General features: G+C 49.6%; 1 protein-coding gene and 1 long non-coding RNA gene across 19 annotated transcripts in view; one reads left to right on the top strand and one right to left on the bottom strand.

Annotated features, from left to right (window-relative positions):
• The window catches only part of ZMYND8 (zinc finger MYND-type containing 8), a 140,155-nt gene that overhangs the window by 97,377 nt on the left and 26,273 nt on the right, over positions 1 to 16,505 (bottom strand). The gene's annotated exons all lie outside the window — the stretch shown is intronic.
• Positions 1,802 to 4,558, top strand: LOC123392617. The gene is made up of 3 exons (XR_006607359.1): positions 1,802 to 2,213; positions 3,317 to 3,465; positions 4,135 to 4,558. It is a non-coding gene; the product is annotated as an uncharacterized LOC123392617 (long non-coding RNA).

Genomic DNA, 16,505 nt, shown 5'->3' with positions numbered 1-16,505 from the left:
AGAGGGTAGGTACTGAGTATTCCCATTTTACTGACGAAGAAACTGAGGCCCAGAGGAAAACAGGCCCGCGATGAAGTGGCTGGCCAACAGCAAGCGGATGGAAAATATATTCCACACAGTATGTGAGACGTATCGATTACACACAGACAAAAAGCTGAGCAGGAGAAATACGAGGTCTGTGAATGACACGAGTCAGAAGAAAGGGTGTAGCCAGCCAGAAAAACATTTCTGTTTTCCTCTCAAACAAAACTCGGTGATTCACACCTACTATTTCTTGAGACGTGATCTGATGAGTCCTCTGAGGACTCCTTCCCGAGGGGTGGGGTTTCTGCATGCATCTGTTAGAGGCGGCTCAGACAAGCACACGTATGTGCTCAAGGCCACCTCCATCGAGGAAGCACGCGGGCGACTCACGGCAGCTGGCTCCCACCCCAGGGCCCTCACTGCACCGGTCAACGGGCTTCCCTACCGTTTTCAGTGCTACCTTGCAATTCTCTATCACCGAAGGCGTGCTTGCTGTGGGCCAAGGACAGCCCAGCACTATTTATTGTTCAGTGTGTGGGCCCGGCAACCACACCACTAGGTCTGATTCCAAGTACCGCCACCTGCCAGCTGTGAATCCTCTGGCAAGTTCCTTGGTCTCTTTGTACCTACGCTAATTCAGCGACAACCAGCAGAATCTTTCTAAAAGGGTTATTAGAATTCAAGGAGACAGCACATGTCCCACGAACAGCATCTCACTTTATTGTGAGAGCTCAAACCGGTTTCCCCAACTCTTTCCATGCCTTCCCCGCTGATTTGCACCAAACTAGCTCTTCTCTGACTGTTTCTGAAAAGGTTCACTGAAGGGCGCCTCCGTGGCTCAGTCCACTGAGGGGCTGCCTTTGGCGAGTCATGATCCCGGGGTCCTGGGATCGAGCCACATGGCAGGGAGTCGGCTTCTTCCTCTCCCTCTGCCCTTCCCCCAGCTGGTGCACACACTCTCTCTCTCTCAAATATATAAACAAAATCTTAAAAAAAAAAACCAGTTCACCGAAGAGAGTCAAACTTTCACAACAAGTCCTCTGGCTGGCACAGATTCAACCAAGCCAGGCTCAGCATCTCCTCCCCGATGAAAACCCCAACAGTCCAGGTGGCCCTCAGTACCCCATCCCTCCCTTCCCCACAGAACTTCTTCCCTCTGATTCCTCAAGTGAGGCTCTCAAAAGCCGGAAGAGGGCTGGCTTCAGATGGCTAGCAGGCTAGCTGTCTGCAGAAGGTATTATGGGGCCCAGCCTTGCAGGGTTCACGCGGTCCCAGGCACAGAGCAAGTGCCCTGCAAAGGGGTGTTCCTCCCCTGCCCATCTTCTGCCCGTTCCTGGTCAGTCCCACCTGCACTGCTGCCTCCTTGGTCTGAGCACCAAAGAGCCAGGAAATTAATTCACCTACCCTCAATAGCAGACTTCTTCCAACCTGAATAAGATGGGCAGCCCCTGCTTTAACTACGTGAGGGACTTACTGCACAAACCTAACAGTTATCCAGACCTACAGGCCCTCACGCAGCTGCTCACCTGCTCTCCTCCATCCACTGAACCCTAACCACAGTGGCCTCTCACAAGACAAACTCCTGTGCACTTGCTGACGTTTCCATCTAGAATGTTCTATGCTCAACCTTCCCATACCTGGCAACTTCAGCTTTTGGCTCAAACCTCACTCTGCAACCTTCTGCCCTCTTACCATCCTGGAGAGAGAGAGAGAGAGACTGTGTGTGTGTGTGTGTGTGTGTGTTCTTGCTGTCTTAACAGCGATCTCTCACTGAAAATTATCGAAAATTATTTTCTTCTTTTCCTGATTCACTTATTTTTCTGTGTCTCCTCCAGAAGGTGACCTCGATCTCGGTTTTTCTGTCTCTCTTTGCAGTGGCCCAGCGTGTGGCACCGGGCCTGGCTTTAGGGCCTGGCTCAGAGGTGTCCCCAAGGGCACACATCTGACCAGGTAAATGAGCAACAGGAGAGGGTTAGCAAAGGTCTGAGGTGTGCCAGCAGCCGTGACTCACAGGAAACTCCTGATCTCTGTCCCCAGCCTAAGAATTTTCTAAGAATTTCTCCCAGCAATCCACGAAGGCAGGAGCGGTATGAAGTCCATGGGGAAGAGGACATCAGAGAGGACCCGGCCATTTCAGGGTCCAAAACCTAGAAACCAGAGCCCCAGAGAGTGAATTCACATCTCAACAGGTACTCTGCATTCTGTTTCTTGCCTAAAGAGCCCATTTCCCCCAAAAGGAGGGGATTAAGGATTTAAATACCGGGCGGGATGGGGCGGCCCAGCTACACACAATTACTGACAGACCAGAGGGGGAACTCAGGAGGTTTTTCACAAGCCCCCTATTTCCCAGCTCGGCATTCTTCCTGCTGAGAGCTATTGTCTCGGAGTCATCTAGAGTTAAAGAGGGGGAATGACTTTCTCCAGGGAAAACATGTTCCCTGCTGGGAGACCCCCCACCGTGATGACCATTTAACCAATTTTTTTCAGTCCCGATTCTTGCCCTTTTTCGCAGCAGATCCTTAGAAAGCCCGAGGATCTCTTTTCAACCCCTCCCTTAATCCTGGCTCGGATGTAGATTCTGTCCCTGCAAGAGGATGCCAGGACCCAGAGGGGGCGTGAACACCTCTCCAAGCGTGGGCAGGGCAGGTTCACCTTCCCTCCATCCCGCTCTCGGGTTTGAGTCGAGAGAACCTAAATCTGTCCCCACACCACCAAGCTTGACTGGAGGCTAGATTTTAAACACACGTGTATTCAATTCCCAGCAACAAGTGTGTCTGGTCCCAACTCAAGACCTTGCAACCTGTTTTCAGCCTGCTGTGTCTGGCTAGGTTGGTTCTTGGAGGTGGTTGAAGAGATGTAGGACAAAACCAGGTCAGTCTCATTAGGAACAGGGACCTAGTGACAGCTGACATCATGATCCGGGGACCTCAATGCGACGCAGTCGGTCTACAGCCACTGCCCGGGCTGCTGGTAGCCCAATGAGGGACTGACTGCTGGCAGAATTCAGTCCGCTCACAGCTGGGAGACACATTTTTTAAAATTTCAGTCACCGACATTTTAAAATCGGGGGACACGGCATCTAGAATAAATCCAGACTACTAACTTCTCTTAAAAACAAAAACAACGGAACAGAAGACCTGGCCACACAGGGACGGTCCCCTTCTCCACACAAAACATCCCTCCCGGGCTGCCCACCCCCTTAGGACGCAACACGATATTCCCCATTTGCCAAGGCCTCCATTATTTTTTAACTGTCAAGATAATTAAATCTCACCTTGAAAATCTCTTAAAGGCAGCGTCAAGCAGAGAAGGACAAGGCAAATGCAGGGAGAAGAGTTATGGGATGCTCTGCTAGGACAGCCAAGTTCCAGACAGTTCAACCTCAGGGGAGCAGAACTCACCACCCCAAAATACAGCTCTTTGGCACAAGCATTAATTCAGGTGGGTTACTTTAAAGAACCTGGAAACAGGGCAGCAGCTCTGAAAACACCAAGTAAAAATCACCCTTTTGCAAGAGATGTTTTAACAAGCATCAGAAAAATCTCCATTTGTAAGAGTATCTTCCCAGCGACACCAGGAAAAGGGGAATGACTAAATCTCTCGAAACTCTTATCAATGGAGAAGACCACAACTTAAATCTGCATAACAACCTGACCCTTGTTCCCTGTAAGTCTCCTGGGGACCTCCCCTCATGGACTCCCCACCCCCAACACCTTCTGTCCTGTTGCTAAAGACGGTGTCTGTTTCAGGTAATGGCTTTGGCCATAGCAAGGAGCTACCCTCTTTCTGGGCCTGTCATATGAACAAGCATTAATAAACTTGTGTTTATTGTTTTCATCCTGTTAATCTGTCTTACATCAATTATTAGACCAGCCAATGACTCTAGAAGAAGAGAGAACTTTTTCGCCCCTATAGTGTAAGTTAGTTTATATTTTTATAAGGGGGTAGAAAGGATAATTGAAAACACATCAAACTGTTAACACCGGTTACCTTGCTTGAGAAGATTTTTAGCTTATTCTTTGTGTATACTTTGCCTAGTTACAAATGAGATGAGGGACCATTTGGAAAGATAGTTTCTCTCTCTCTCTCTCTCTGCTGCTTCTCTGCTAGGCCCCATTTACTCCTGTTCTACATTTCACCTTGCATCTGAGTCAACCAAAGAAGTGACGTCCCCGTCTCAAGGGGGAAGCAAGACAGTGAATCATTCTCAGAGTTGAGTTTCGTCCTAGGCCCCAAAACACCTGAAAATATCTAAGAAGAACTGAATCCCGAGCTGGAGGACATGAGTTTCGAACAAACCACCGGCATCAACACCCCTGCCTTGGACGGTTTAAGGAGTAACATCTACTGTTCACCCGGATGGGACCCTACCCTGGATTCCTGAAGGAGCATCTGCCCCGGACCCTTGTCCAGTGTAAACCCCCAACCCCAAGCAGCAGGCGGACCCACCTCTCCTCTTTTCAGAGTCTCCCAGACACCCTGTCTGCCCTACTCTTTCTCTCACATTATTCAGTAAACTCGGCTCTCTTCCTCCTGTCTGTATTTGATTCCTATTCTTCCAGAGGCCAAGGATCTTCTTGGTGCAGTCTTGTGGGACCCACTCTGGGTCCTTAGAATGGTCTGCCTATATCTCAAAGAGATGCACTGCCTTTCTTGTTGGAAAAGGAAATCCAGTGATCCATTTTCTTCCCTTTATGAGTTAATATTTCGTGGGAGATTTTTTTTCTTTTTACCCAAAAAACACTGAACAGCTACTACAAATCACTAGCGCCGTGGTGTTCCCAGACAGACAGACAGACCTGGTACAGACCTAGTGGCAAGCGAAGAGACACATAGGTAAATGAATTCGACAACAGAGGATTTATTTTGGGAGGCCGGGGAGTCGGCGCCCCAGCATACCCTGGGCTATTTGCCTCCAGCTAGCATGTCGAGATGCCAAAGGGCCTGGCAAAAAGTCGGTTCAATGGGGCCTGGACAAGAAATGCCAACTTGAGGGGTGCCTGGGTGGCTCAGTGGGTTAAGCCACTGCCTTCAGCTCAGGTCATGATCTCAGGGTCCTGGGATCGAGTCCCGCATGGGGCTCTCTGCTCAGCAGGGAGCCCACTTCCTCCTCTCTCTCTCTCTGCCTGCCTCTCCGACTACTTGTGATTTCTCTCTGTCAAACAAATAAATAAAATCTTAAAAAAAAAAAAAAAAAAAGAAAGAAAAAAAAGAAATGCCAACTTGAGAACACAGGGAGATAGCCATGCACACCCTTGGCAGAAGTTCTGGAAAAAACTAGAGGCCCAAGAGAGTCTGATCAAGCAAAACTTCATCCCTGATGTCATAATTATCTATTCAGCGTACTCTATGCTGCGCCAATCCCGGACTAGGTTATTTTCACCCGCAGCACCCGGCACAGCACCCAGCACAGCACCCCCCCAAGGTATTAAAGTTCCAAAGCAGTGCTGTCCCAACAGTGCTTCCTACGATGACAGCAACGTTCTACACCCACGCCTGCCCAATGAGGCTGCCTCAGCTCCACGCGGCAACTGGGCAACTGAAATGCGGCTGGTACTACTCTCATTTTTTTTTAATTTTAATTAATGTAAATGTAAACAGCCCCACAGAGCAGACAGCATAGCAATAAGCAGCTCTGTATTAAGCAGTCAAGAGAGCCAGCCAGACAAGCAAGCAGACAGGACCTCCTGAATCCTCCAACCCCATTCCCTCCTGGAGGGATTTGCCAGGTGTCTTCAAGGCATCATGATCTGATGCCTAGACATAGGTTGATGGACTTGCGTTTGATTTCCTCCTCAGTCTAGACTGAAAATTCTCAAGCCTTTAGTATGTGTAAGAATGCCTGATCAGAGCTGATTACTGTACCTTCTTGGGCAATTTAAGGGACTTTCCAGGGTGATTTTGATTTGGAAGCCAAAGGACTCCATAGAAGGAGGTGTAAATGATGGCTTAGTAGGAGGGGGAAGGGCGTGGGTCCCCAAGCATGTGGAGAAGGTGAGGGCAAGGCAGTCACCTGGAGAGCAAACCAGAAGGACCTGCTAAGGTGTGCCTCAGCGAGGAGCAGGCAAGAACCTGAACTATCCCAGGGTCCACACTTGGCATGGAAGGCTGTAGAGGGCCATGGGCATGGCAGGTCTGCAGGGATGCTGACCCAAGCCTAGAAAGGACAGGGCGTAGGGCCTTGAATCTCTCTCTGCTCAAGACTGTAGTCTTTAGAAGTCCTTGGAAATTTCAAGCAGGAGCAGGACAATCGGAATTGTGTTTTAGAAAGGGCCCTACCAGAGTGGTATTACTACTTCGGGAAGGAAAGAATCAGAGGGAAGGGGGCCATTTCCAAGAGTGCTATGTCCCTGGGGGGAAAGAAAGACAGGCCACCAATCGTTCCAGAGAGAGCAGACATCTGAGCTTGGGTAATTATTTCCAGGCACGGATTATGCTGGAAACAAAGCCACCCTCTCTAGCTGAAAGGCTGCTTTTACTTCGTTCTCCAGGATAAAAGTTCTAGGCATCTGATAGACAAAGTCAAGCCATTCACTCATTCGTTGGAAATAAATATTTATTGCACACCAACCAGAATGGGCACGGTGGTAATAAAAGACCCACCGGCCATAACACCCACCGGCCATAACGGGATCAAGAAAAACAAAAGGCAGGACCCACCCTCATTGGGAGCCTTCGACTGGGGGGGGGGGGGCTGGGAGGTTAGGAGAGAAGAGAGGGGCGATCTCCCAGGTAGGAGCAAAGACTCTATGGTTACAGATGCCACTCTCTGATCTCGAAGATCGTTGTGGCCCAAGTAGGAGAGAAAAGGGGAACCCAGAGCAAGCTGAAAGGGAGGACAGAGGCCAACACGTGGGGCTTTTAGGATTTTGATCTTCAGCCTCAAACTAAGGAGAGAGAGCACTTAAGGGCTTCAAATAGGAGCCGCTTCTTTCAGAAGGACTGGGAGGTGGACGGCACAGAGACCTAAGGAACAATTAACAAACCACTGCCGTCAAGAGGGATAACCTACAGAATGATATTTAGGACCTAACACTGTAGGAAAATGACACAAAAAAGGCAAAAGGACAGAAGAATTAAGAGTGAAGTCCCTTATCTCTGACCTAGAGAATTTATCTCTATCTTATCCATCACCGCCTAGCAGGTGTTTTGTTGAGGGTGGGAGGGGTGGGCGGGAGGTGAAATCAATTAGGGACACATCAAGTTCGAGACACCCGTGAACGACAGACAGGTAGGGAGGTCAGGTAGACGGCTGGCCCTCTCTGCCTCATGACTCAGGAAAAAATCTAGGCTGGAAATAAAAAATGTGTGAGTCACAAAGCGATGAATGTGGGCGAGATCACTCAGGGAGAGAACATGCCGGGAGAGGGGAGGCCAGGGCCAAGCTTTCTACAACGCCAACATCTAACGGCTGACGAGCAGAGAGGGGGCCAGGAAAAGCAGGACTGAGGTGGCAAAAGAAGAGCCAAGGAAGAGATGGTTTCCAGGAGAAGGATGAAGGGCACCGTCCAGTGCGTCTGTCAGATCGAGGTGGAAAAGTATGGAAAGCTCCACGGGAAAAGGCAACAAGCACTGAGTCTCCAAGAAGCTCCGTCCACAGGAAGCTCACGGAGAATGCTAAGACGCGCACATGGAGGGCCCACGCAGAAGGCACAACGGAGCTAGCAGGACCAACTGGGAGGTGAGGAACCCAAGAGACAGGAATACAGACACTTCTCGTAAGAAATCTGGCTTTAAAGAGGCCAGACACAGGGAGAGTGGCGAGTAGAATCACGCAGCGTCAACAAGAGGGTAGGTGGGAGACAGTTCCGTGTGCTTCCAAGTCTAAACGTTCATCAAAACGTTCAACAGACTTGCCCTAGGACCCCCAGAACCCCACTCCTCCTACCTACATTTATAACCAAGAGAAACGAAAACATCTATCCCCACAGACACGCGTACAAAATTTTCACATCGACATGTACTCAGAGTTGCCAAAAAGTGGGAACAAGTTGAACGGATGGATGAGTGGAAACACAAAACATGATATACCCACAACATAGCATTCTTCAGCCATAAAAAGAATAATGTCCTGAGGCACATGGGTGGCTCAGTGGGTTAAAGCCTCCGCCTTCCCCTCAGGTCATGATCCCAGGGTCCTGGGATCGTGCCCTGCATGGGGCTCTCTGCTCAGTGGGGAGCCTGCTTCCTCCTCTCTGTCTCTGCCTGCCTCTCTGCCTTACTTGTCTGTCAAATAAATAAAATCTTAAAAAAAAAAAAAAAAAAAAGAATGATGTCCTGACATATGCTACAATGGGGTAAGTCTCGAAAGCATTATGTCTAAGAAGTCAGACACAAAAGGTCACAGACTCTGACTTCGTTTATATGAAACAACCAAAATAAACAAATTCACAGGGACAAAAGGCAGACTCGTGGTTGTCAGGGGCTGGGGTAAAGGGACAATGGGGAGTGATTATTAATGGGGATGGGGCTTCTTACTGGGATGAGGAAAATGTTAAAAATCGATCGTGGTGACGGATGCACAACTCTGAACATATTAAAAACCAGTGAAGTGTGTACTTTAAAATGGAGATGTGTACAATATGTGAATTGTATCTCAATAAAGCTTTTGGTTTGGATTTGTTGTTTTTTTTTTCTTAAAGTCTGTGAAATTCTGGGTTTCTAGGTTCCCAGGAGAGCTGGAGATGGGTAGAAGGACCTTGGGGTAGGGGTCGGTAGGGCCCTACGATATTGCCCTCCACCCCCACTAGGAGACGTGGACTCTCCAAACTTGCTCCCCTCAAGTCAATGGTAAAGGACCCACCATCAAGGGAAGAAACCTATTTGAAAGCTTCAGGCAAAAAAAAGGGCCAGGATCTCTCAAAGACCTTAGACCTGGTACCTTAATGCTACGAGCATTTAGAGCAAGAAAAGGACATGGTTCTTTTTAAACTAATGTTGAAAATGGTCCATTTTAGATCACAGTCTTCTGGAATAACAGAGGTCACATAAACATAATAGCATGGGTCAGGCTTCAGAAATGCCCCCCCCCCAAAAGAAAAAAACGAGGCAAACACAAAGTTCTCCACAAGTGAACCACAAAACATAATTGCACGCACAGGGCGACAGGATCCCACGAACAGATGCACAGCCTATGACACTCTGGCCGAGAGAGGGTAGATCTCTCATTTGGAAAGCCATTCTCCAACATCTGCAGAGTTCCGGGACATGTTAAACCTTCTTAGGAGAGTAACAGTCTGGTAATCTAACTCACAAATAAATGCTTTCCGTTGCACAGTACATGCATGGGATGGCATTTCTTGGGCTACAGAAGAGCCAAAATACAGTTAAAAATACTGATGCTCATTTTTTAAAAGAAAATTCTCAGTACTGCTGCATCACACTGTGATTTAAGAATGTTTACGGTTATATTTTCTTAAAGAGTTTCCTTAGGGGGGAAAAAAATGACAGAAGGTCTCTATCTCATAGCCATCCTCATAAACAATCCCTTTGTGAAACAGTCTTCATTTACATACAACAGTGAGAACAAGGATCCTGTACTAATTAAGGTCTGGGGCTGGTTAGCAAATTGCTGTAATTGTATTTTCTCTAGCATCCTGTCTCAGAAAACATATCCCTAACCCAGGCAAATCTCAGCAAGAATGATACTGTTCAAGATTTTAATATCTCGGGCTTCCGCTGCATCTGTGCACAGTTTCCAAGTGGCTCATTCCCTTGTGCGGGTGACATTACACAGACATTTTTAAAAATGGTTTCAGCTTTGGCAGCCTGGCATCCACACACCACAGTCATTACCGCAAAATGCACACAGAGCAGGATCAAGAGGCAAGCAGCCCAAACAGGGGAGCCTTTGTATGGAGACGTGAACTCCCAGAGACCATCATTTTTCAGACTTCAAGTCCCTGGCCTTGGAGGGGCTTGCTCTGAGTCATGCCTCGTGTGGCCAAAAATCCTGCAAGGAGCTTTACTGTGAGCAGTCTCCTGCAGAGAATGCAAACTGACAAGCCACTTCTGACCCAGAGATGTGTGCTGTTGGGTTTGCCCACGTGGGCTCTGAGAAACTGACCTGCACCAACCACATCTCCCAAGTCAGGTGTTCTTATGGGGGGGGAGGGGCGGGGGGGTAGATCCGGGCAACACTGGCCGAGCCACAGTCCTGCTGGTGAGCAATCAGATGGATGCACACTCCCACATTGGAGAGCGGACAGGAGCACCCCGAGGCGCCAAGTCAGCTCATTTCACTCATCTACCTTGCAGACATCTGACTTAGCACCCTTGGGATAGAGCACTTGGCTCTATGTACAGAGGTTGAAACTCAAAAGACAAAACCTGACCCCAGTTCTCCACTTTGCCACTCGATTAATCCCACTGAGCCTCCATTTCCTTGGCTGTAAAGTGGGAATAACGACACATCTACATCCCAGCGTTACTGCAAAAGTCCAATGAAGTAGGGCGCCTGGGTGGCTCTGTGGGTTAAAGCCTCTGCCTTCAGCTCAGGTCATGATCTCAGGGTCCTGGGATAGAGCCCCGCATCGGGAATCTCTGCTCAGCAGGGAGCCTGCTTCTGCCTGCCTCTCTGCCTACTTGTGATATCTCTCTGTCAAACAAATAAATAAAATCTTTGATTAAAAAAAAAAATGAAGTAATAGAATAGCATAAAATACCTGGCACCCAGTAAGTACTCAGAAGACACCAGCGTGGCCAACACACTTGACATCTAGACGGTCCTTCCAATTTGTACCTGAGCCTCTACCCTCAAACACAAATGTCAACCTGACATCTTAAAAGCTGGAAAGCTTTGTCTCCAGAGAACTAAAAGGCTCCAGTAAATGCCCAGGCTGGGGTGATGGCAACGACTGGCTTGGGGATTATTCAAGTTAATAAATGGGTATGTGTCATGGATGTACAAACTGAAACTTAAGAAAACCCGAAGGGTCACAGGGACCAGATATGGGAATAGGATGATAGAATCCTGAGTCAGTTATTGGAGTTTCTGCATGTCCCAAGCAGAGGACAGCTCGGGGCCCACTCTCCACCTACAAGTAGGGAATGATGGTGCCAGTTTCCCAAGATGCTGGAGTGGCCACGTCACCTCCTAAAGAGCCATCTCCTCCCTGGCAGGGGCAGTTGGTGGGACCAGGTGTCCAGACACCAGCCCTTCCCTGGCCAAAGGCCAGATGCTCGAGACCAGGTGAGCAACTCTCCCAGGGGACTTTGTCCCGTTGACTGTGAGGAGGCCATACACTGGCTCTGCTCCCCAGAGCAGCCCTGGACCTCCGGCCTTCCCCCCAAGCCTGTGAGCCAAGGGACCACCTTCCATCCATCCTTTTCCTGCTCTCATTAACCAGAACGGCCTTCTCTGACTCATAACCCAAGAATCCTGACTGGATGGTGTCGGGAACAGCGGGCTAGAGGAGTCAGTACAAGTTCGCTGGGTCCAGGTCATCCCACCGTGGACTTCAGAGATAATCAGGACTGACGACAGAGGTAAGTCAGCCTTTACAACCAACCCACTTTGACTCCACCACCTCAGCTCTCCGCCACCTGAGCCACCCAGCATGGCTCCAGGCCTCTGTGAGCGTAATCCATGCGCCTGACCCAAGGCTCTAGACACAAATGCACCCCCTCACCAGGCCACCCACCCCTGCAAGACAGGAGCTCAGCTCCACGAAAAGAATGCCAGCCAAGGCGGTCCCTGGGGGAAGAGAAAGGTTTTCCTCAAAACCAGGGGACCCCTTCCATTCCCTCTCATGGTTTCCCCACCACAAGGGCCCTGGGAAAATCAGTCCCAGCCGGCCGCAGCAAACTTCTCCTAATGTCAGAGAGGCCAACAGGACAAGGAGCTGGCCTTCTGCGAAGCCTACAACTCTTCACAGTTGAGCATGGCTCTCCCCTATTCTCCACGCCCCCGTCCTAGAGGTTCAAAATGGGAGAAACAGTAGAAGGTGGTAAGTAAGGCTTCTACCTGACAGGCCCATCCATAGAAGCTCATTGTTCCTCCTCCTCCTCGGATCGAATCCCGCCTAACGCTTCTGAGAGCGCACGCTATGGCCCGGTTCTGAGCCCTCCGGTTCTGAGCCCTCCGTGGGTGTGAGCCAATTCAGTCCTCCCCACAATGCTCTAGTTTTTCCAAGCCCGCGGATAAAAGGAAACTGAACCGTAAAGAATAACCCAGGCAATGGGGCGCCTGGGTGGCTCAGTGGGTTAAGCCTCTGCCTTCAGCTTGGGTCATGATCTTAGGGTCCTGGGATCGAGCCCCACAACGGGCTCTTTGCTCAGCAGGAAGCCTGCTTCCTCTCTTTTTCTCTCTCTCTCTGCCTGCCTCTCTGCCTACTTGTGATCTCTATCTGTCAAATAAATAAATAAAATCTTTAAAAAAAAAAAAAAAAAAAGAATAACCCAGTCACGGAGGAGGCCAGACTGGGAGCCCAAGGAGTCCGGCTCCAGAAAAGGTTGTTTTTCCTTTTTTTTTTTTTTTTTTTTTTTTTAAATCTCTATACTAGAACATATGGGTGGTTCAGTCGGTAAGCGTCTGCCTTCTAGGGTCCTGGAATCGAGTCCTCCTCACGGGGCTCCTTCAGCAGCACAAGTCTGCCTCTCCCTCTGCCTGCTGCTCCCCCTGCTTGTGCTCTCTCTGAGAAATAAAATAATGCAAAAAATAATAATAATAAAAAAATAAAATCAATCAATAAACCTCTGTGCCACCCTGCTGCTAAAATAGAAGGGAGTGGTTGAGCACCGCAGGCTAGAGCCTGGAGAGAGGGGGAGGCTACATTCCAGCAGAGGAGACTATCAATAAACAAACAGGAAGTACAAGGTCACAGAGAGGGCTATGAAGAAAATCTGGAGTGAGTTTGAGGAGCCTTCTGGAATGCCATAAAGGTTCAATTCTCTCGATCTGTGGGTTGTGGTCCCACAAGTGTATACGTGTGTTTAAGTTTATCAAGCTGGACACTGATGATTAAGAGTTAAAATGTACCAGAAAGCAGTAAACACATGGCAGATGGTAAGAGGCAGCTTTCTCAGCCCAGGAGTGAGAGGTTACAGACAAGGGAGAGGAGAACGCGGCAATGATCCACATGTGATGAATCAGAACTGGAGACAAGTGTACGAACTCATGTTCAGTTTAATGGAGATAGAGAAATCGTTAGAGTCGTGTGTATACACACGGGTCAGTATACACACAGACGTTGCCCTGCTCTGTTGGCCAAGAGGATCAAGAAACAGAGACATCTCCGTAGCAACAAGCACACTGAGGAACCAGAGCCTGGTTTCCAATGCTACGCTCCAGTAAAAGGAACCAGGGTGCCCAAGGGAAATTGGCTAAATCCAGGGCCGAGGCAGAAAATACACAAGATGAGCCCAGTGCATCTTTTAGTGGCTAAAAGTGAGAAAGCGTTAGTCAACCAACCCATCAACCCCACTGATAACAAAGGGACATACACAGGAGCTAATGAAAGGGCGCCTCATGGCCCCAGCTGGACCATCTTTTCAAAGATTTTATTTTTAAATGATCTCTACACACAGCGTGGGGCTCGGACTCCCAACCCTGAGATCAAGAGTCACACATTTCACTGACTAAGCCAGCCAGGCACACCCTTAGAGCCAGAACATCTCAAGCAACAAAATAAAGCAGCCCAACGGACTACAACCCAAGGTTTGAAATAACAGTGTCATGCTGCTACAAATGACTCAGTAAAGAATAACTGGGAAAAGGGACAAATCTGTCAAAGGGAAGACTTCCAAATAATTTGGGTACAAGCTCTGGCCTAAGGAGGTACAGTGTAACCCCCACTCAGTAGGTGTGGGTGGGCGTCGTGACCTCCTTATGAAGAATCCGGCACAAGAGGCTGGTGACCTGACCCGGCCAGCCAGGTGGTCAAGATCGATAGCACCAGCAAGAAAGCACACCCGAGGTTCGCCTGGGTGGCTCAGTAGGTTAAGTCTCTGCCTTCAGCTCAGGCCATGACCTCACGGTCATGGGATCAAGTCCCGAGTTGGACTCCCCCACCTTCCCCTCCCTGCCCTGATGAGTAGAGAATCTGCTTCAAGATTCTCTCTCTTTCCCTCTGTCCCTCCCACCCCGCCTTGCTCCCTCTCTAAAAATAAATGCATAAATCCTTCTTTCTTAATGTATCCTTGATATGATGCGATGTGATGAAAATGCTACTTTACTCGATGCTCTTCCTCCAAAAAACCCGCAATCCCAGTCCCCCGGAGTCCAGTCATGAGGAAGACATCAGATAAACCTCAACTGAGGGACATCCCACAAAATACCGGAGCGGTACTCCTCAAAACTATCAAGGTCACCAGAAACAAGGGAAGTCTGAGAAACTGACAGCCAAGAGGAGACTTAGGGACCCCTAACTATATGTAACTTGGTTTACTGGGTGGGACTTCAGAACAGAAAAGCGACCTCAGTAGAAAACCCAAGGGAATCTGAACGACGTCCAGACTGTAGTTGATAAGGACATACCAACAGAGACTCATCAACTGTGCCAAAGGCGCCATGCTAGTTGCGATGTTTGTTACGGGGAAAAGCTATCACTGTGCGTAGTTGTGCGGGGAGTGGGAGAGGTGACATGGGAACACTCTGCACCATCTTCCCGACTTATCCAGAAACCTAAAACTGCTCTAAAATTACAAGTTATTTTAAAAATATAACAGAAAATGACGAAATGGCTCCTCCGTACTGGGTGGCCAACAGAGGCCTCCAGGAGAGAGAGTCTTAACGATGAATCTGGGAGATAAGAAAGAGAGGCAGCAGGGTCCAGAGCAGCATGTTCCCGGCAAAGGACACAGGACACACAAGCCCCCCCGAGAGGGACCAGAGGGGAAGGAGGTGGGCAGCTGAAGTGCACTCGGGGAGAGAACCTGGTAGACTCCCAACAGAAGGTCAGAGGGTGAATGAAGGTAAATGGGTTGACCCAGGCAGGGAGGCCACACTGACCTCCAACTTGAGCCGAAGGGCACTGGAAGGTCAGCGGAAGGAGTTTGCAAGATACGCCCCATCTGATCCATCTTCTAAGCGTACCCTAGCTGCTGGAGGGAGACCAGCAGAGTAGGACAATCAAACAAGGGCACCTAGGGGGGTCGTCCCTTCAGGTGCCACGGTCCCTGGGAGATACAAGCTGGTAAAGACCCAGGAGGATCCAGGGGGCTCTGAAAGATGAGAGGGCGGCTCTCCTCTCTCTGAGCAAAGCAGGCCTCCCACCCCGATGGATGGTCCCTGAGTCTGACCCTTTTGGAAAAGTCTCCACAGGGATGCCTGATGGCCCAGCAGGGTAAGCATCTGCCTTTGGCTCAGGTCATGACCCCAGGGTCCTGGGATGGAGTCCCACACTGGGCTCCTTGCTCAGCGGGGAATCTGCTTCTCCCTCTGGCTGCTGCTCCCTGCCCCCGCCCAACCCTTGTGCACACATGCGCACGCTCGCTCTCTCTCTCTCTCTCTCCCTGGCAAATAAATAAATAAATAAATAAATAAATAAATAAGGTATTTTTAAAAATAGAGAGAAAAGAAAAAGGAAAGTCTCCACATCGACCAACGGGCATTCCTGGGCAACCAAGTGCCCAGGAAGGAAGCGCCGCCTTGGCGGTAGCGAGTCTCTCCGTTGGATGCCATCCCATATTTACTATGGGGTTGCTAGGCAGAGCCTCAGCGTCCTCACCTGCAAAATGGGAACAACACCTTCCACCTCCTAAGGGGACTAAAATAATTCAAGAAAAGGCTCCTGATACAAACGCAGCCCTCGTAAATACAGTCAGCGAGCGCTACCTCTACAAGAGAAGCCCAAGGTGGAAGGATCTTAGAATCTGACCCAACACCCCATTTTAAAGGTAAGAACATGAAGGGACAGAGACAGAAAGTGTGCAAGTGAGGAGCCCAGGGAGGACAAAGATCCCCATGTCCCCCTCTCTGGTCTCTCTGTCCCAAATTCCATTCTGACCACAAGGGGAATGAGACATGCTCACTCATCAGAAACCGTCTCAAAACCCCTCTTCGGGAAAGGTTCTTTCCTTGCTCAAAACCTCCCCATAGCTCTCCTGATCATTACAGGTGCTGCTGGCCCAGCGGGGGGGAGGGGGGGTGACTGTGATGAAGAGGCAGCAGCTCTTGACTAGGCCCACCTAGGCCCACCGGGCACAACGCCTCAGTCTGCCTCGCCATGGCTCAGGCACACCCTCCCCCACTCCCCAGGCACAGACCACCCACCCCTGCAGCCTGACCTTCTCACCTAGGGCACCCCCACACACACCCCCAAACCATGCCGCCCCCCCATCTGTGAGGCCATGCCCCAACAGCCCCAACAACAGCCAGTTTCCACTTCACAGCCCTCATTATCCGACCCTCATCTTTGCGCCAAATGAAAGGGCTATCTTATAAAAAGCCTCAAAAAGCTTTGTTGTTTTAGATGCCTCTAGGGAGCCACTTCTTATCATGCTCTCTGGCTGGATTCTAGAAAGATCTAGAATCTTTCTGG

Source organism: Mustela putorius, unplaced genomic scaffold (genome assembly GCF_011764305.1).
Source record: "Mustela putorius furo isolate JIRA1106 unplaced genomic scaffold, ASM1176430v1.1 tig00000592_pilon_pilon_pilon, whole genome shotgun sequence".
NCBI classification, from domain to species: Eukaryota; Metazoa; Chordata; class Mammalia; order Carnivora; family Mustelidae; genus Mustela; species Mustela putorius.
Note: the sequence above shows the minus strand (reverse complement) of the source record. Positions and strands in the feature narration are given on the sequence as shown.